Below are 21,928 nucleotides of genomic sequence, written 5' to 3'. Positions count from 1 at the left end.
GGAGGGGTCATTAAAAAGGTAATTCATGAAACCTTGGGATATTATTTTGAAAAAATCAATAGTTTCCCCTGGTTTTTCTCCTACAGAGTTACTCTCATTCCTCTGCAAATATTTTAATAGCAAAGGATTCATTTGCACCTCTGAATGCTGTGCTAATTCCAGAAGCCCTGTGTTGAATTATTCATGCCAAGTACATAACTTTTCAATTAACTAATTGCCAGGCTCTGGAGATTTCTCCAAACACTGTGCCACTGGCAGGTCAGCAGCAGCCATGAAGGGTTTTTTGCACCTGTATTCTTAACACACAGTGACTTGAGGAAATATGAATTCAGTAAATATTTAAGAGAACAAACCGAGCTTTTATAAAACAATATCTACACTCATAGGGATCAAAGCCACTTGATCTTCCACAGACGTTACGCTTTTGAAAGACATCCTGACAATCCTGCTCTGTTAAAAGATTCTGCAGTTACTTATTTTTTTTTCCTTTCAATTTGTTATCCTAGTGAAAATCATTTTGTTGGCTAAGAATATCAAACACACAAAATGCACAGATACCTTTAAAAATATAACCAACAGTCACAGTGTAAAGTCACATGGAGTTATTATTTCCTTGTCAGTCACCGACGACTTCTGTTTTACAAATGCATAACAATATTAAATCAATGTAGTGACTGCGTATTGACAAGTGTAATGGAGTGTAAAAGCATGTCATACTGTGACAAGCTAATAGAGATAAGGTTGAAAGTGAAGTGGTCTTTTAATTTAGTGTCATTTCTAAAACTGTTAGAATTATGGATTTTGTCAGGCAACCAGAACTCTACACTGCATTGTGCGTTGAGCTGAGCATATTGTTACACTGCTCACATTACACCCATCACATTTTTCACGAACATGTACACACAGACACACACACACACTTTACTTCCACCAGCTGATCACTGAGAGCTGGCTCAGTGACAAGGACAGTGTCAGAGAAATATACAGTGTTTGAATATACAGTAGTGGATTTCTCAAATAAGGTTACAATTACCTGTCGCAAAGTGAAATGTTTTACCTTTTGTTTTCCTAAGTTTAAAGCTCAGCGCCTTCCTAACGTGTACATGGCAAATTGGAAGTTAATTGCACCTTATTACCCACATTTACTGCAAGTTTTTAATTAGATTTATATTTTAATGTACTTTAAGTAGCATTGCTACTGTCGCACAACTAATGTAATTGACTCTTTACTGTGCCTGCACAGACGCCTGCAACTACCCAGACCAGAAAATAAAATATTTTCCCAAACCAGAACCGTATGACATTAACAGTGTTTGTTATTCTTGCCTGAGGAAGTTCACTGCACTAAAACATCACAATAATATTTTTTTGCAAGTGTAGACAATATGCAGGATTCTTCTATTTACTGTGTATAGTTTTTTGTCTGTATCCAACACATCTGTCATTGGAGTTGGTTGGGTGTGTAAAAAATCTGTCATTTTATGTCGCGTTACTCTGCTTAACTCCTCCTGCACCTGACCTTGCTTCTGTTATCTATTCATGAAAAAAGAAGAAAGTGGAACTATTTTTTTTTCTTTACCAAGTGTATGTACATGATCTAAGGATATACTATGAATATTTGTTACTGCCGGGATGAAAATGTTGTATCCTGTAATAAGAATTTAATTTTGGCAATCTAAGCTTACATTCTACTACAGTCCAGAACTGATTTATCGGCCTAGCAGCTAAAACGTTACATGTAAACTCAAAGAGTGAGAAGGAGCGGTGACAGGTGAGGAAGTGGCAGACAGCTGTAAGGAACCTGTTGCACTCACTTGTCAAATTCCACCTTGTTACAGAGACAATCTAATCTCTGTGACCTGATGACCTGTCCTGAGAGATAAGAGCAGGGACAGGACAATAGGGAGTTCCCATGACCAGCCTTAAGGCAGGTGGTGTCACTCAGAGCTCATATTACAGTGCATTCTAGTTTAGTTTAGCTGTAATCTCTGCTGTATTTTATCCCTATTTATGTGTATATCTTTCTACATCTGCATCTACATCTATTGGTTATCTATCTATAGCTAGCTAGCAAGCTAGCTAGATAAATAGGTAGATATAATGAGACCTATGCATTTACACATCAGTTTGTCAATAATTGTTTCTCAGTCCAAATGGTCCTCACTTCAGTCAGTCCTTAGTAATTTTGCACAGTCTACCTTTAAGCTGCAAAAGATGTCTACGACATGGTCATCAAGATGGGTTTTCAGATGCAGTTAATGTATTTTTGTGGACAGAGAAAGCAAAAAAACATACACTATACTCTAAAAATGCATAAGACTGGTAGCTTTTAAATACATTAGATGAACTCCAGAAACAGGTTGTCAGGAATGGATGCTTACTTTCATCATCTGCTTTACTGTAGTCACTCATGCTCCAGCTTCAGAAAAAATTCTCTATAAACAGATAACATGGAACAAAAAATGGATGTCATTTCAACTGGAAATAAAATTGGATTGGAGTTGTTAGATTTGTGAGGATGTTTCAAAGCCAGCGCTGTTTATTCCTTGTCATAAACATCTCAGTGTCCACAATAACTTTCCCCATCTGCTCCTCATTCTCAACCAATCCTCATCGGAATAACAGTAGACATTATAAACCGCATAACGTATCAGCCTAAAGAAGCTATGCAAGGACTTGTGGTCGCTCCAGATCGAGTAGATTTGAATTCGGTGAAAGTACGGCTGCCTCCGCCTTCAGGCAGGTAAACAATGTAACAGGGAGCTGTCACAATTGATTTGAGGGGCACACGGCCAATAGCAGGAGACGATATGACAATTCTCCTCAGATCACAGCCTTCAGATGGCAATCTGTTGAGTGTGTTGGTGAGAGTAGGGAGGCAGGAAAGGAGGAGGAGAGGGGGAAGAGAAGATAGGGAGAGGGAAGAGGGGGGAGAGGGACAGGGAGAGGAGGATGCTTGGGGGGAAGGGGAGAGAGAAAAAGGACGAGGAGGAGGCAGAGGAAGAGAAAGAGGAGGAGGGAACAGAGGAGGTGAGCACTGTCGAGTGATAATAGTGGCTCCTTTCAGCCAACGCACAGGAGTAAGGTGAGACTCCCTCCAAACTGTGCTTTCTGGGCAGAGGCCCAAGCTCTGGGCTGCCTGATTGATTTGCCCAGTAAAAGGCCCGTTTGTGTGGCTGTGCCAGAGCTGATTTCTTCCAACCAGCCCACTACAGCTCCCACTGCGGAGAAACCACATTAACCAACATGTAGAGACCCCTTCTGAGAGCAAATGAGGGTGACAGCCCTTTCCTGGACTGGCATTTCATACACACATTAAGATTTAAGAACGGTCAATGAATTTGTGTTCGCTATATGATACATAGCATAATACATATAGACACTTGTTAATCCTTAACATCTTTTTGACCAAACGTATTTCATTTATTTAATCACTGAACATGTGAGGTACTGTAGTGAAATGAGAAAACCTCACAAAATCAGGGTGGCAGGATTCCTCAGCGGCTATGTTTACAAGCGTGGAGTAACCCGGCTACTGGCCATACTACACTTACAGTCTTATTCAGGTCGCTGTTTACATAAACCTTCGATACCCTCCATTGGTTGTCACCAATAAATCAGTTAACACAATATTTCTGTATTGTGTTCATACATATGTATATGTCATACACATATACATATATATATATATATATATGTATATATACATATATGTGTGTGTGTGTGTGTGTGTGTGTGTGTGTGTGTGTGTGTGTGTGTGTGTGTAATGATTTTGGTTTTTCTTAATCAAAGTAAGACCTGATCAGACTGAACATTTACAGGTGCTGACACACAACTGGGCTAAGAACAAAACCAACAACAGATTTTCTCCAGAAATCTTTAGTGTGTAGTCAACTGATTTTTTTTTCATGCCCTGCTTTGATTAAATCAGAGGGTTTCAGTATTGTTCGGTGTGTGGGGGGCTGAGGAGAGCATTTCTGTTGGCGCAGGCAGGAGGAATATGTAAGGAATATAATGAATGCTGCTTTGAGTACAAAGCAACACAGTGGTTCAATGGTTAGCACTGCCACCTCTCAACAAGAAGGGCCAGTGTTTAAATCTGAGCGCTGGTCCTTTCTGTGTGGATTTTGCATGTTCTCTCCCTGTTTGTGTGGATTTCCTCTGGGCACTCCCACTGGGTTTCCTCCCACAGTCCAAAGACCTGCACGTCAGGTGACCTAATGACTCTAAATTGCCCAAATGTGTGAAAGTGAATTGGACTGGTGATGTGATCACAGTTTGCCCAGAACATTACCCTGAATAGGAATAAATAAATGGGTTTGGAAAAAGAATGGACACATGGATGCTGGAGTGTTTTCATCTGTGTAAAAATGCTACTGTCTTGGGGCTGGCAGGCTTTTTAGGGAAGTCGACCAGTAGCCATGCTGATTGGATCCTCCTTCTTAACAGCACCTGAGGTAACAGCCGACCCCCTGAGTCAATCCACTGGACCTGTTGGAGTTACTTTCTCCATAGTGGAGTAGTTCTTCCTCCTGAACACCTGTCACCACAAACTACAGAAGTTCCTCATTTTATATCATTGCCATGTAGCAGCATTTCTTAACCACCAAAATAAATCGTTAAAAAAAAAAAAAAAATCTTGCAGTGTACTGTGGTGAGTTCAGTCTGGAGTGGGCGAGACTCTTTTTAAGAATGGTTCTGGCTGCATAAAAGTGACTTCTGTGGCTGTTATTCCAAATACTAAAGTACATATACAGTATTTTGACCATGGGGACTATGGTGAATGTATTTGTTGGATTGCAGAGGCATGATTTTTCTAGAAATAAGTGGGCGGTGCGCTCTTTCCTGTGTTGAATCAAGCCCTCTCTGATTAGCCATTCAGGGTGGATGGGATAAGGCAGACCCCAGGTGGTCCCCTCTGATAGAGGGCAGATTAAAGAGTGCACAACTAATTTCTTTAGCCTAATCCTATTAAAGAAAAAAACAGCTGTCGACTGTCACCATCTGAATACAAACAGTCTGTAACAAGAGCAGAAGTACAGCCTTACCGTCGTGTTGGTTGGATGCACAGTGACGCTGCGCATACCCGCCACTCCATGCATATTCATCACCTGCAAATTGGAAGATTACACATATCATTTATTCTCGTAAAACTCCAAAGGGCATTTCAAAGACTGTTTTAAGGAGACAGTTAATCCTGAATCCAAAACCCTTGACACAGCAATTTTTTTCACTGATCTTGTACTTTATATTTGCACCATACGTACTGTGCAACACGGTGAAATGAAAATATGATATAACATAGAAGAATATAATGTCAGAGATGAGATGATACCTTATGTTGTTGTAATGAGACTGCCCTTTGCTGAAGAACAAAACAAGCATTAAAAAGATTTTATAATTTTTGCAATTACCGCATATTATTCTCTATGTGGCAACATTTCCACAATGAAATTAATGTTATTTTATGACAATAGGAGTGTTTTGGTTAATTTTATAATTTTATGGACTGAATGGCCACACATCTGCAATATACATGTATAAAGACATTAAGGACGCAAGGAGTTTTGTGTTGTTTAACCAAAAAAATCTTACTGGAAAAAATCCCAGGGTCTTTTCAGTGTCCATCTGCACTTTTTCACCATCATCACTAAGTAGACCAGAGGCACGGGCTCAGACTTGGAATTTTTGGCCCCCTGCTCTCTGACATGATCTGACACCAGGTGCATAAGACCATGGGGTCTTTTTGAGGACCCGAGCAGTTTAGGGGCCTCATCACCTCCAATTCTCAGCCCCATAATCCCAACACACTCATACACTCCCCTACTCATGCACACTTACAACACCACACACACACACACACACACACACACACACACACCCACACACACACACACACACACACACACACACACACGCACATGCACACACACACACACACACACACACACACACACACACACACACACACACACACTAATGGAAGCCTAGTCTTCAACACTATAGCCACCTCTCATTCAACACACTCCCTCTAAGCAGATGCAGCCTTCCAGGATTAAAACATACACTTCTTTGCATTTGAGAAATGATTGGTTTGACTCACAGTGGCTTATGACACCTGAGTAGCACAGGCAGCACACTCCAACGCTGGGCCATCACGGCCTTTTGATTGCTCCTCCTCTCTGTAAATGCCTGTGATTAACCCTGGCATAAGAGCAGGCCAGAAAGACTCCCTCTCCCCTCTCTGCTGACAGTCCTTGTCAGTGGGTTTGAGGGGCAATTTGGCTGCTGACATGCCTTCCCCAGTCTCTTGTTACTAGAGAAGTATGCTGCGCTTGACCCATGAGTGCCTGACTATCGGAGGTGGCCGAATTCCTTTCTCTCCTATCTCTCTATCTCCTTTCTCTCTGTCTCTTTTCTCTCATTGTCCTTCTTCCCCTCCATCTCACCTCCTTCTTCTCTTGTCGTTTTTTCCTCTGTGCTTTCTCTCTCCACCCTCCATCTCTTTCCAGCCCTCTCTCTCTGCTACAGTTCACATCCGACATCGCTCTGCCCCGACAACCCGACTCCCTGGCTTTAGTGCCCGGGCTGCACAGGGGCAACAAACAATGAGCATATTGTTAATCTGTCCATAAGAAAGCCTTATCTTGTTGTAGACATGGTATTAAATTTCGGAGCGGCCCCAAGTGGCCAGGCTAGGGGTGTGTGTGGGGTGGGTGGGGGTTGCATGGGGACAGGGAGAGAGAGATGTGGATAATAAGCTGTGTAATCTCCTCACCTACTCTAAACAGCTTAACCTTGTCAGCGGCTGCTGGCCCGGTGGCATCCTGGCAAGGGATGACAAAGGGTTAAAATCTAGTGTATACAACACAGGCACAACTTAGGAGTGATACTGTAAGGAGGGAAAATCGTCCGAGGCAGCTTCTTATGATGGACAAAGTCCATAACATATTGACTTTGCACGCCTTCATAGTGGATAAGTACATGTCAAAGAATTGTATTGGCTTTTAGAAACGATTATTAAAACCCATTTGTTGTATCTTGGAGGGTTTAGGGGGTGAGATCGTAGGAATTTGTCTGCTTAGCCGACCTTCCTGAACTCTGTACGATGCCCAACTTGAATTCCAGAACAGATGGTTTATCTGGGCAAGGGGGGAGAGGATTAAGGGAAGTACAAATTGCAATTTTTACTTTAGACAAAGTCCTTACTTCTTGGAAGACTGCTCATTTAGTGCAAGTTCAGTCACAGGATGTCTTAAGGAATACTAAGAATGGCTTGTGGACATTTCAAATGGTACCAACAGATGTGATATCAAGCCTGATATCACCTAAATGAAACTGGAATTGGTTTCAGTGAATGTTGAGTTAAATCAAGTAAAAAGACAAAAGATCCCTCATGTTGTGAAGGATCATCAGGGATTAGCTAACTCAGGTATATGGAGCCAGTGATGCCCAGAGTTATAACCAGGACATAAGAATGAGCATAGCAGCAGGTTATGATACAGCACAGAGCATTTAGAGTAAAAAAATATTACAATTGTGGAGAAAATTGCTCCTCTGTTTTTGCATGATTGTGTCTATCACCCATAATTTGGGTAACAAGAGCCAATCTCAAGTCTCTCACCCCAGATATTAAGTTCAATAATACATAAATAACAAGCGAGGTCAGTTCAGATCAAATTGTTATTGGTTGTATGCTGAAGGCTCAGTGGGCTACGATGGTCATCATGTGATCATTATTATGTGTGAGTCCAGCTCATATTTCTGATCACATGGCATACTCCTTCTCTTCTCCATCTTCCCTGTCACTCCTCATTGAATATAATCGAAGGAAGAACAATATCCACAACACATCCATTAAAATTAATCTTGCACACTATGAAAACCACAGTTCATCTTGCATCAGCACCGTTCACTGACAAGACCACAATCTGTCATTGTCTTCATTCTCCCTGACTAAATGTTGTTTTGTCCTCATACTCTGAGGGTAATCTGCATTATACTGCATCATTTTCTCAAACTGACTCACGCAAAAAATACATCATCATAATCTATACTGCATTAATACTTTCGTTGGATGCATTAGACTTAAGTCAGGATATTCACAAATATTCTATTGTTTGTTTTAACCTGTTTGCAGTACCCGGTGGGCAAGGTTTGATTCATAGGTCAATACAAGAAGTGTGAGGTGATACAGATACTTTTTAAGGTTGTCATTGCAGTAACTGACATCTTACCTGACAGTATCTGAAATGCCCAGATGCAGTAACATCCACAACAATTAAATATCAAAGGTTAAAACAGCCAATATTTGCATATAATGTCTGGTGTGGTCAAGTGTGTATTTTGTGTCACTTATCGGTGCTGTGGCTTTGTCTCTCAGCTGCTCCCTGGAGACTTGGTGAGTATAGTGGTCTTGTGTGCTGACAGGAGGTTGGTGGTGAGCCCAGATTGTGGGGACAGATTCACACACACACCCATGGCCACTCTGTTGCTCTCCAGCAGCACCTACTGGAGTCCACAAAGACCTGCACAGAATGTGCACACACATGTGAACACACAGGCACATGCTGCAAATGCATATGTAGAAAATCTGCATCAACACATCCAATACTGTGCAGAAGTTTGTTTGTACTGTCATTCTAACACACATGCCTAACACGTAAGAATCTGCTCTGAGCAACATGCACACACACACACACACACACACACACACACACACACACACACACACACACATATGAACATGCAGTCATGCTAGAACACACATGTGCATGAACCAATAAATCCTCTCTAATTTGGTATGTTAATGCCATTTAATGGACAGCCAGAGCATGCATGCTGTGTGTGTGTGTGTGTGTGTGTGTGTGTGTGTGTGTGTGTGTGTGTGTGTGTGTGTGTGTGTGTGCATGTATGTGTACATGTGTGTGTGCATGTGTGTCTAAGGTTTTTTTTTTTTGCATGTTTGAGCATGTGTGCTTGTTGGCATATTTAAGTGTGGTTTTTGTGTTTCTGTGCCTTTGTGTGTGTATGTGCACTGGTGGGGTGGTGGTACGAGTGTGTGTGTGTGTGTGTGTGTGTGTGTGTGAGAGAGAGAGAGAGAGAGAGAGAGAGAGAGAGAGAGAGAGAGAGAGAGAGAGACTGCTCTGTGATATTTGAAGGATAAGGATTATTGCAGAGAGTGGACACTTGGGCTGTATAAACTGTGCTTCAGCAGCTTTCACATTCATATGAAGAATCACAGACAATTGTCCTTTTATGAATTCAGTAGAACAGAATAGAACACAACAGAGCAGGACAAAGCCAAACTAGTGTAATTACACACACACACAGTATTTTTTTTTTTCTTTTTCAAAACATTTGTTTTCACGGCTTCCCTTTTCTCTCTTCATTCACTGTCATGTTCACTTACTGCTGCTCTCTCTCTTTTTCTATTCACAAATCATTCAGGACAGTTAAGTCAATCATGTCCGCCTCATGTTTAATACCCTATACATACAGTAAATATTCTGATGGCTCTTACTCATCATGGTTTCCGTTTCTCTTGCCACATGAATTACAGCAATACTCGGGGTGTCCAGCCAGCCGGGTCAGTTCAAGGAAACCTGCAGGGGAGTAACATTTCCAAAACAAAAATCAATCACTGAGGAATATAGACATGGGGCTAAGAGAAAGAGGGAGGGAGAGAGAGAGAGAGAGAGAGAGAGAGAGAGAGAGAGAGAGAGAGAGAGAGAGAGAGAGAGAGAGAGAGAGAAGTAAATGAGAGTGTACTGTAGATGAGGGAAATAATGAGAGATGGTGAATGCTCCTAATGTGTTGTGTGTAAGTGTGTCTTTATTTATTAGGGCCATTTAAGGTCAGTGTCCTGGAGACAGTCCATGTGCATTACATACATACTGCTGCTAGTTTCAAGAGCTGGTTATTTATGTGGACAAAAGCAGCTGCCTCTTCTGTTGAGGACCACAAATATCAGTTTTTGTGCACTGAGCTCACTGAGAGAGAGCTCAGTGTATACCCTCAGTGTTAGAATAGTAAAAGGACTACAAGAAGTACAAAACACAACAATGTGCATTTACTCTGAAATACAGGCAAGTAGATATATATATACGTATATATGTAGATAGATAGATAGATAGATAGATAGATATACAAAATAGGATTTTTGCGTAGGAGGAAAAATAGTATTATGGTTAGCATTATGGTTTTACAAGCTTATTTGGTTAGTTTAACTTACTTTGCCATACACTGAATTGACGTACAAAGCTTTCAGGACATTTTTTTTACACTGACTTGCGGTCTCAGTTGTCTCAAAGCTCAGAAATAATGTTTTAACTCGTCTGCTTCTATGTAATCTACATTTGTCTTTGTCTTTTTTGTGTCGGTATAGATGTACAGTAATGAGGGAACCCTCATTACTGTACTGTAACCCTGTAACCCTAACCCTAACCCAATAAGGAATTGTGGCTAATAATATCCTAAAAAATATCGTAGTCATATTTTAATGAAAATTTTACATGTTGCATCTTCACAGAATACAACAGGATTCACATTAAGCGTCCTCAGAAGACAGTTGTTTTTCCCCAGGTAGCCTGTCTCATTTTGGCCACCGTAGTCTTTTTGGTTAATGACTTGACTTACTTAAGAAGGCGTGATCAATAAGCTCCGGAGGTAAACTTGCTGAAGTTACAGTTTGCTCTGGTATCAGCAGACCTCACAGCAGCAGGGAGCGACGGCACGAGACTGACAGAACAGAATAGACAGATCCATATGTATCATACATGACACACCGGATCACCGTCTGACCTTGGCTCTCCTGGTGATGGAGAACATGTAATCTAGATGTCACAGTCGACCGGCGCATTTCAGAGAGAGGGGACGCTCTGGTGGAGGTGGGTCAGGTTGAAATACACAGAGAGAGCAGCCCAGTCGCCAGGAAAAAAATCTTGGTGTTTTACATTTCTGCAATGTTTCATAACGTTAACCATGACCCTTTCCAAACTTTAACCATGAGAATGAACCGTCTCCTAACCTCACCTAGGTAGCTAGTTTTGGTGGCTAACGTAGCAAACAAAGCAAATTTATTTAATTTTATTTATTTTTTTGCTTCAGAAATGTTGATATTGTAACGTTTGTTGGTTTGCAGAAAAATAAAATGGCAGCATTTTATTCTTGCTGCTGTGATGGCGGAGAGAGAGAAGGAATGAGGTAAGACATGGAAAGCAAAAGAAAGGTGAATGAGTGAGCAAAATATAAAAGTGTATCAAGAAGAGAGTGAATGAGAGAAAGAGAAAGAGAGAGAGAAAGAGAGAGAGAAAGAGAGAGATGTGGCTTTGGTGTCCTTCCACTGGTCCATTACTGTAAAGCCAGGCCCTGAAGGAGGCTGATCCCAACGGACCACCATGGCTGCTGTGGGTTTTTACAGCTTCCTGGTCTCTCTCTGTGTGTGTGTGTGTGTGTGTGTGTGTGTGTGTGTGTGTGTTGTGCGTGCATGTGCACCCTACGCATGAACCCTGCTTATAAATATCCAGCCAGCAGGTATACTCACATGTCAGTGATATTCAATGAAAATATAATGTAAAATGGTCTAAAAAGAAAAAAAGTTAAAGGTGTAGATGCAAAACTGCCCAGGGTTTCATTCAGACACAACTGACAGAAAACTAGAATAAACCGAAAATGTGATGGTTGATTCTACACGGCTCTGGTTGTCTGCCTGACTCACTGACCCTTTTTTCAACTTTTGTTGTTTTCATTTTTGTTTTTGTTTTCAAATATACAGGTTAAAGAATCTAAGTGTGAGTATCTGCATGTGTGTGTGTGTGTATGTATGTGTGTGTGTGTGTGTGTGTGTGTGTGTGAGTGTGTGTGTGTGTGTGTTTCACTGATAGGGCTATCAGAGCTTCAGCTTTAAGTCTATGGGCTGTAGGCAGTGGTGATGGGATTTCTCACTGGTGTCGCGATCTAGCTCACAGCTCACAGCACCACTGATAAGACAAGGGGAGAAACACACACACACACACACACACACACACACACACATGAGCACTCACATACAGGAAGCAGAGGTGCTGGGGAAGCCCCTTTCAACCAGAGCACAGACCCCACCAGCTTATCTCTCTCTCTCTCTCTCTCACACACACACACACACACACGCACACACACGCACGCACGCACGCACGCACGCACGCACGCACGCACGCACGCACGCACGCACGCACGCACGCACACACACGCACGCACTTGCTGACAGTCTTCTCTCTTCACAGCCTTATATGCTGCTAACAATATGAAGCAGACCTTCAGGAGGTCATCCTCCAGAGCCTGGCAGAGCCTCAATAAACATGACACTAATGACAATCCACTCAGTGTAATGACGCTGCACAGGCTTCCATACTGTGTAGGCCTGTGTGTCCAGTATGAGCCACAGCCTCACAGATTAGATTTGTATTGGTTTCAGTGGTTTGCATACTTTCAGAGGCCTTACAAACTCACCAAGAAAAATCATTTGGGTTGAGTGTATGGCTGAAACCGGTGAAGTATTTAAGTATGAGGTATTGATATCATGTTAATAACATTCATGTGATAATATCCTGTAAATAATCCAGCACCTGTTAAATCATCTCTGTTTTTCTCTGTTCTTGCTTTGTCTCCCTTTCCCAATGCCACACACACACACACACACACACACACACACACACCCTACACTCATATTTTGGGTGTAATTCTTTTGCCAGAAAAGAGCCGAAATGCACACTAAACAAAGTTAAAGATGAATTTGACTGATGTCATTATTATTTTAATAGTTATTATTATTTTCCAATTTTCCGTAGATATCACAATAATATTGTGACCATGAACTCTTTTTGCTACAATAATCGTGTAGTGAAAATTTGGTAAGGTGTATCACGACAACCCCAGTTGATGGCAAATGCCAGATTATGGGACTATCAAAAACAAAAATAGAGAAAGACCAAGAGAAAGACCAACACAGGACAGAGGACCCCATTTTGGTGGACCTTGAAGAATCCCCTCCAAGAAGATTTTTGTCAGGTGCGAAGGAAACAAAAGTGGGTTTAGTCAAACTGTGATCAGTAGAAATTATTAATTCCCTTGTTGTTCTGATGTCCAGGGAATGCAATGACAGTTCAGTTAACTTATTCCTCCTCCATTTGCGCCCCCTGCAACCCTCTCAAGGACTCCTGGTGGTCCCCAGACCGCGGTTTGGGACGTACTAGCCTCGAGAACCATGACCTGGAAAAAGTCAAGAGGGCGGAATAAGTTCTGAGATTTTTCAGCAGAGCAAACTTTTTCAGCCATTGTTATTTTATTCAATTACATAAACTAATCTCTTTACTAATCCACCTATTGCATCAGGAATCATATATCCGCTGTAGACAGCAACCACACCCTGATCAAAGTGTTTTCTTGTTTTGCAACTCAAACCAATACTTTCTCCCTAATGTGCACAAAAACCTTACTTCATATTCCACAATCGTGTAGATTATGATATTGATCGTTTCTCTCTGTAAAAGCATTATAAATATAAAGAGCATTTCTCCATTAACGGAGAGTAGGAAGCTGGCTAATGCTAATGAGCCTCAGAGTGCCCATTCCAGTCCATTAAGGGCTCTTAGCGCTGGGAAATGATTGTGTTTTCGCAGAGAGAAAAACTAACACGGCCACACAGAGCCACAGCTTACACACAGGGAGGTTAATGATGAATGGTACTAATGGACTTTCTGTACATCTGAGGGGAGAAAAAAAATAGGAGATTGGAAAATGGGAAAATGGATTTGTTGCTGTAAAGTTGAAAGAGTCAATTCATTGGAGGATCTAATCTGATTTCCAATGCGTGACATGAAAGGAAAGAAGTTTTATGAAGCTCAGAAAAGTTATGTTGGTCTTACGTCATGTGTTTCTGACAAATCATGATCTGAAACACTTTATCCAGCAAGTAATCAACAGGAATGTCTCAGTAGCATGTTGACAATGTACATAATGTTACAGAATATATAGATATATATATATATACATATCAGTATATAGACATATATACATATCACTGTATCAGACTATGTATCAGACTATACATATCCCACTCCATATTTTCATATCTATCTATCTATCTATACCTGTGGAAGGTCTTTTCCTTTCTGTTTTTCTTCCAGCATCTTTTGACTCCCTCTGTGCTTGTGGCAGCTTTCCTGAAACCTGAAAAGTTATTTCAGGTTTGAACAATACTCAGTAGCTACATATTTGTCATTATTTGTTATCCTTATGGTGGGGCATACATTTTTTAAAAATATGGGTCATAACTCAAGTCAGAAATTGAAAGTTGGAGGCCTTCCAGGGGAATGATTGAGTATGGTTTTGTCATTAAGGTATCAGTGAAAGAGACAGCCATGTATTGTTGAATGAAAACACAAAAAAGGTCTGAATAAGGTCAAAGCATTAAACAGAGGAACAGAGCAGACAGTGTGTAATGAATGGCGTGTTTAAGGGGAGTCAGGCTGCTGGTGCTTAAACCTGAGTCTCTCCAAAGGAATGCACAGAGGCTGTTTAAAAAAAAAAAAAAAACTAGAAGAAGAAGAAGGGGGGAAGGAGGGGGTTCCAGCAAACTACCTGTCTACCAAATCAATGGAGAGGGAGGGAGAGGGAGAAAGAGAAATACAATGAGAGCATAAGAGCAGGACAGAGGAGCGAGAGAGAAAGAGAGAGAAAGAGAGAGAGAGACCAAGTAGAGGTGAGAGCAAGCATGTGAGAAAAAGACAGCAAGATTGTGTGTCTCTGTGAGTGTGAGAGGCAGATATATAATGGAGTGTATGGAGAGGAGGAGGGGGCAGCAGACTACATGTCCAAAGAATCAAGTGTGAGAAGGGGACAGCTAGAAAAAGAGTAAGAGAGAGAGAGAGAGAGAGAGAGAGAAAGGGAAGGTGGGGGTGGGAGGGGTGAATGGGGGGAGGGGGTAAGCTACCTGTCTAGAGAATCGGTGCTCCCCTTCGACCTGAAACGTTACTCCATCTGCATTGTTCTGTGACGGACAGAACAAGACACAGTCAAGAACAGGCAGCCAAACCCGGAGATCAAATTTTTCTCAGGGAGGAAAGATTTACCCTAAACACACCTCCCTCCCTCCCTCCCTCCCTCCCTCCCTAAGCTTCCTCCCTCACTCTCTCTCCCTTTCCTTCGTCTACCACCTCTGTCCCTCCCCTTCCTCCCTTCCTTTCCTCCCTTCTTCCCTTGTCTACCCACCTTCTCCTCCCGCTCTCCTTCCCTGCCTTCACCTCTGTCACCCTCCTTCTTTCCTTTTGTCTACCTCCACAAAACTGAGCTGAGGTGAAATCTGAAACAGAGTGATCCCCAAAACATTCCTGCTAAATCTCAAAAGTGAACACATGCACTTTGCCCCCACCAGCGCCACACACGCACGCACACACGCATACACACACACACACACACACACACACACACACACACACACACACACACACACACACACACACACACACAAAGGCATAGGAACACAAAAAACACACGCTCAAACATGTTCAAGCAAAAACTCACACACACACACACACACACACACACACCAACACCCACCCACACACACACACACACACACACATGCATACAGTCACACCAACACACACCACACACACATACACACATACGCACAGGGTGAGAAGTCTGAGTGAGAGGAACCAGGTCTGTGTATGAGCCACAACAGGGAGGTCTACTCTAATCCAGGGGATCCAGGAGGAGGAGGAGGAGGAGGAGGAGGAGGAGGAAGAGGAGGAGGAGGCCGTCAAATAAAAGGCAGCAGTAAGTCACCTACGTGATGGAGAGAGATCCATGGATTAAAACGAGATGGACATTTACTTCAGTTGACATCTATGATAAATTCATCCAATTGTAGAACATATTTTGCATAGTCTGAAACTTGGCACATTGTTCAACAACCGTATTCTGTCATATTTTGTTGTTTTCAGTGACAGATATTTTAGCATTTTAGTCTTGCTCAAAGGCCAGCGACCAAATTCTAGATGAATTCTTGGTTCTTGCCTTTTTTTCTTAACTTATATATATAAAAAAAGATCACCATCAACACCCCCAAATCCACAAAAGAAACCATTCTGGCAGGCCTTAACTTGTGGGCTCCCATCTTCTGAGGTGACCTAAACCCTGGGATTAAAAGACAAGCTGCCAAAAGTGCTCACAAGCAGACTTGAATGTGTAACGTGTGTAACGTCTGAGAGGTTGTGGCATTTGCTGTGTGTAGGACCTTTTGCCGTGGGCAGCAGGTAAGCCCAAATGATCTGTTTACATTGCTGGCATATTTACCTGCTTTCAGGACTTTCCACCCTAAAGACTCCCTGTTAAGACTGACAAATGTTTACGGAGGGACTGTGATGAGGTTCAGAGGCTTTGGCTGGTTGGTCGGGTTACATTATGATAATGGACGAATAAATGAATGAATGAATGAATGAAAGTGAAAGTGGATGATGGTTGAATGCAATATAAAAAAAAATGTATAGCTAATTGAATGCATGAAATTATTGTATGGATGAATCAGTAAATCTGAATAGATTTAGTAGATTAATTGATGGATGGCTGGTTCGGATTAAGTGCTGAAAAATATATAGATAAACCATGCATCAGTATAATGTATGGATTCATGAATGAATGAATGATGTTCCTTTCTGTCTCTCTGCCTTTCTTGATGAATATGCACACTGGACAAATGGGTCTGGTAAAGACAAGAGTCTCACTTTTCCCGTGAAATTCACGCTTCACAGCACCTGATTTCACCATGAGCTTGGTGATGATGAATAAGCTTTGTCTCCATCGGATCTGAAAGTTCAAAGACGCGCAATATAATTCTAGCCCTGCCAGCTTCAAGCAGACAGTGTGACAGTCTTGCAGTGTGGGTGCTTTGTTCCAATCTTGTGCGAGTCTCAACACATTTCAGATGGAAGCAGCAGCTTTCCCCTCAATTGCATCTAAGCAGCTTTCTGTCCATCACCTCCACCGCCAATAGGTTGCATCATGTGGTCGTAGCCAGGAGAATGGCATGTTGGCATGCTGCAAAACGCTTGGGTTTCAAACAGGCAGGAATCAACCTGAGATTGAACTGTGTGCCTGTGACTGCATGACCAGGCAGGTTTCTCTCTCTCTCTCTCTCTCTGTGTGTGTGTGTGTGTGTGTGTGTGTGTGTGTGTGTAATCTACCTCAATAACAGACTCATCCCAGTGGCAGCCGTCAGGTCAGGCAAGTCCCTTAGTAACAAAATGCAATCTGTCTCACTGGTCAATCAATAGTCTGTCACAAAATAAGTCAGTGAAGGGAACCATCATCAGCACACTGTAACAAATGGAGCCGGCCAGCACACTTTTTGGAGCAATAGAGCTTGATAGTATTGTCAGTGGGGTCAGATTATCATTGACACAAATTATATGTTTAAAAAAAAGACAAAATTAGACATAACTGTCAGCCAATCTGATCATCTACATGACCTCTAAATGCTGCCATTGCACCATCTGTGCATGTCCACAGATACAGCTATTGATATACAGCTACCGCTGTACACTGTTAGACCACCTATAAAAATGAATTATTCACAAGATCTTGTAGTTCAAATAAAAAACAGACTTGAACTGCCACCATAGCAGACGTGCTGCAGGAAGGCACAGGGCAATCTGAAGCTACCTTCACACTGAAGGCATTCATGCTAAGAAATTGCTGCTTAAATCAGATTTTTTTTTTTTTTTTGACTTTTCAAATCTATTCTAAAATGCAACCCATATTCAATACTAACATGAACTGACAGCAGTCTCAACAAGATGTGCTCAACGAACAATAACAACAAAACATCACATTCATTTTTATACTGTATACTTCTGTTGTTTGTTGTGAAATGTTACAGGCCTTCACATTTTGACTTGAGGTGAGAATTGAGGTGTCTGTCCAACATACAAATACATTTTCCCTTCTACATCAGCCATGTTGCTGTATGCAGCAAAATTATAAAAAGTGTCACTGAACAATGGAAGATTCATATATCCTCATGGAGATGCTGACAGATTCCAAACTAACAAGAATGTAGCTTTCATGGCTATTGAAAAATGCAAACTCCACTGAAGCCTTTTGTATTTCTTAAATACTAGTAAATGTGAGAGGAAAAAAAATAATAAAAGATTGGATTTTCAGACACTTCCAGCTGCATTATGAACGCTTTAATGCTTTGATCGATTTACAACTAAACACATAGTGCAACATCTGAAGACAGATAATAGTCATAACGAACTGTCAAATATTACAAGACATTGTTCAATGACAGACGGAGAGAAAGGAAAGGAAGACAGACAAGTAGACAGGAGGATAGTTTCAGTCACTGACCAGCGACTATAAGATTAGAGCCTCAGTTCTCGAGCACCAGAGGAAAGACAAACAAGAGAGGCGGACAGGGTGAGACGGGAAGGGGACAGTCCCTAAGGTGAGCGGCACAGCCCAGCCAGTTGTATCCCATGATTAGTCCTTTGTATCCAGGCGTTCCAAGAACTAATCAAAAGACTAAGGGAGGGATAATGGGCAGAAATTATGGCTCAGGACAGGGTGGAACAGGGTCAGTGGGTGGGCCAGACAAGGTCTTTGTACTGCCCTTTCCTCACCCCTTAATTAGCTGACATCGAAGGTGGAGGGAGGCCAGGGGGGTCGTAGAAGAAGGAGGCTAGTTGAGGGTGAGGATGGAGGCGGGAGGAAGAGGGTAGAAGCAGAAGAGGGGAAAAAGTAGGGAAGAGGGGGAGGACAATGACAAAAGAGGCAGGTGAATAAAATCTTTTAATGCCTTTTCTTGTCTCTGTTGTATTGATTTTTGAGGGATTGGGCCCACCTAATATGATATGATACATGTGGTCACAGACAGGTGTCTACCATAACATTTGTTAAATTTATATCAAAAACTGCAGTTTTTGATATGTAAAAATATGGTGGTTGGGGGTGGGAGGGGGTGGGGGGTGGGCGGGGGGGGTAGATGGAGGTTAAGGGGGGCCCCTAACCCTGTAAGACCTCAGGCAACAGATGGAGAACAACTGGACAGAGAGCTGATCAGAAAGGACTGGGTGTGGTGCAGGGTGGGCCAGGCACGTTACCACTACAGTGCACTCATATGCACACACACACACACACACACACACAAATGCACAATCCAGAAAAACCTTTTTTCCAGTTCACAACAATGTGATTGATAATGACACACCAATGCACACATTATGCCATTATTAAACAAATGCTTAGTGAAGCTGTGACAAACGCCCTTAGGTGTTCCACTCAGCAGCATCAAAACCCTGATGTTTAATTCACAGTAGCTTTAATTATGAATGCAGCCACCCTGTCTTTACATAAACATGTTGACACAAACACAGTTAGATGCAGTAGAAAGGTTAATGAGTTCCTGGACAGTTTAAGAATGCAGTCAAAAGCATTTCTTATATGAGGATAATGCAATACACAGTTGTTCATTCTGTATTCATTCATTCATCTAGATTTCCTGTTCTTACTCTACATTGCACTGAGTGCCTACAGATGCAAGTCAATGCTGCCTTGAAATGTTGCCGAAAGTAATGGGTAGAATGTGCTTGCATGACCCAATCAAAGTAGTAGATACAAATGGGACCATCAGATTTCCTATGACATCCAAGATGCCAACATGTAACATCCTCACTCTTGGAGCTTGATTCAAAACTTAGAGGTTATAACTTGGGAACTACTTGTGATACGGATGTGCATGATGCACTGTACCCCACCTCCAGCTGTCACCAGCTAGCTATGCTAAAATGACGTAACATGATAACAGGCAATACCACAGACACAAAAATCTATAATTTTTCATGTTCAAAACTTTGCAGCTGCACAAGACCACCAGATGTAATCGAAGCCTCTCACACTGCCCACAGTCAAACAGAACAATCCATCAACCACACTGCTCCTCGTGTGAAGGCCTTGTCAGCCACCACAAGCAGGTCCATGAGTAATATTAGGTCCAAAAGGCTTTTTCTTTTTTTTTTTTTTTTTTTTTTTTAACACTGATACTGAACTGATCCATATTGTAGATGCCAAGCCAATACCAAAATGTTGAAAGCAGTACAAATACTAGTATTTTCACTGGTACTATTGATGTAATTTGATCCTTCACTCTGCAGTTGCAGTCATGCTTACGAGACTGTCAATCAAAAAGCAAGCACATAATCATACCATTGTATTTATTGTTAAAGCAGGAAATGTCATGCAGTTCTTCTTGCTATTACTTGCAGAATTAGAATTTTGTTGGGCTGCTTTGTTTTGTACTTGAAGGCTACAGCCAACATTGACCTTATAATTCAGTATTCATCTTTTAGTGTAGCCTGCATGTTTAAATACTTGAAATACATGGAGTATCTGTTCACTTGTTCATATTAATACAAAGCTTTTAAATAAAGAAGTGTATGCTGAATTGGATTCCTGTTCCTTGTCATGGCATCAAATCAAATTTATTTAATTTCACTCATATTGGTATCAACTACCAAAATTATTGTTTTGTGGCATTCCTAGCGTAGACAGATTTTGAGGCTGGACTCCACAAGTGTCCAGCCAGGCACCAGCCAGCCTCACCAGGGAGACAGGGGGCCTTGGAAACTGTCAAATGAGCCTCCAAACACCCATGCCAGTGGACAGACCTGCCACCCGCAGCTCTCCAGCTGCCCCCAGCACGCAGTAAACACTGTCCATCTCAGCTACCTTTTATTTGAAAGGCGTGACAAACAATGCCAGACCAAATTGTAAACATGTGAGCTCATGACTAGTTAGAGGCATGCAACTGGGAAGGTTGTCCTGAAAATTTTAGCGGAGGAAAACCAAAATGCACTCTGACACAAAATAAACCATTACCAGTCACCGAGGGAGCAGCATGAAGAGGTCACAGGCTTTGCCAGACTAGTAGGGTAGAGGCAGGGGAGGTATAGACACTGGAGGGGCACTGATGGGGTTTCAGAGGAGGGTGCTGGCTGTGTTGGGATGGGGTGGGGGGTTGGAGTCAGTGAAATCCAGAGAAAACAAACTTCAGGTTCGGGTGGCTCCAGGATATAAGAGACGGTGGTTAGTTCAAAGAAAAACGCAGAGGCAACTTGCCTGACCTTTGGATTATTAGATGCCCATTCGCTGATTTGTTAGTTTTGCACAGCAGGAGGTTGTATTTCTTCACATGTTGGACAAGACTCCTTGGTTGTTTTTTCCCTTGAGCTAGCTGACAAGAAATCAACTTCCTGTCCTCTGCAGTTGAATTTAACCATTACAAGTAACACCGGATCAGCATTCACAGGGAAAACTTTGGATACACGAATAATCTTTGTTCTTTATGCCGGTTTTTGTGTTTTAACAATATATTTGTAAATGTATGCTATTTACAGGACTGTGTTCCTTTACTCCCTCTCTTTTTAAATTTTCTTTTTTCTTTCTTTATTGTAAAACTGTCTCTAACCCCGGTTTTAGAAAGGCACCATATAAATAAATCTTCATTTACCTCTAATCTTACACATTTATGCATACATGCACACACACTCACACACACACGTACACATAGTGTGCTGTATCAGGATTAGAGCAGAGAGTGCTGTCTGGGCTGCCCCACCCCACAGGAGTCAGGAGGCTGTGGTCGCTCAGAGGTAAACAAACAAGGCTTCAATCAGCTAAGATTAACATGAGTAACTGAAGCCTAAATCTCTGAACATCAGCTAGAAGTGTCAGCCTGCAAAGCTAGCCCTCCCTACTGGGTCATTTTGTGTTTAGATTGTATGTAACTCAAAATTTGCAGGATACACACTGCAAAAAGTCAAAATCTTACCAAGATTATTTGTCTTATTTCAAGTAAAAATGTCTTATTTCTAGTCAAAATATCTCA

The sequence above is a fragment of the Myripristis murdjan genome, chromosome 3 (genome assembly GCF_902150065.1).
Source record: "Myripristis murdjan chromosome 3, fMyrMur1.1, whole genome shotgun sequence".
Classification (NCBI taxonomy): Eukaryota; Metazoa; Chordata; class Actinopteri; order Holocentriformes; family Holocentridae; genus Myripristis; species Myripristis murdjan.
The sequence above is the reverse complement of the archived record's forward strand: the minus strand, read 5'-3'. Positions refer to the sequence as shown.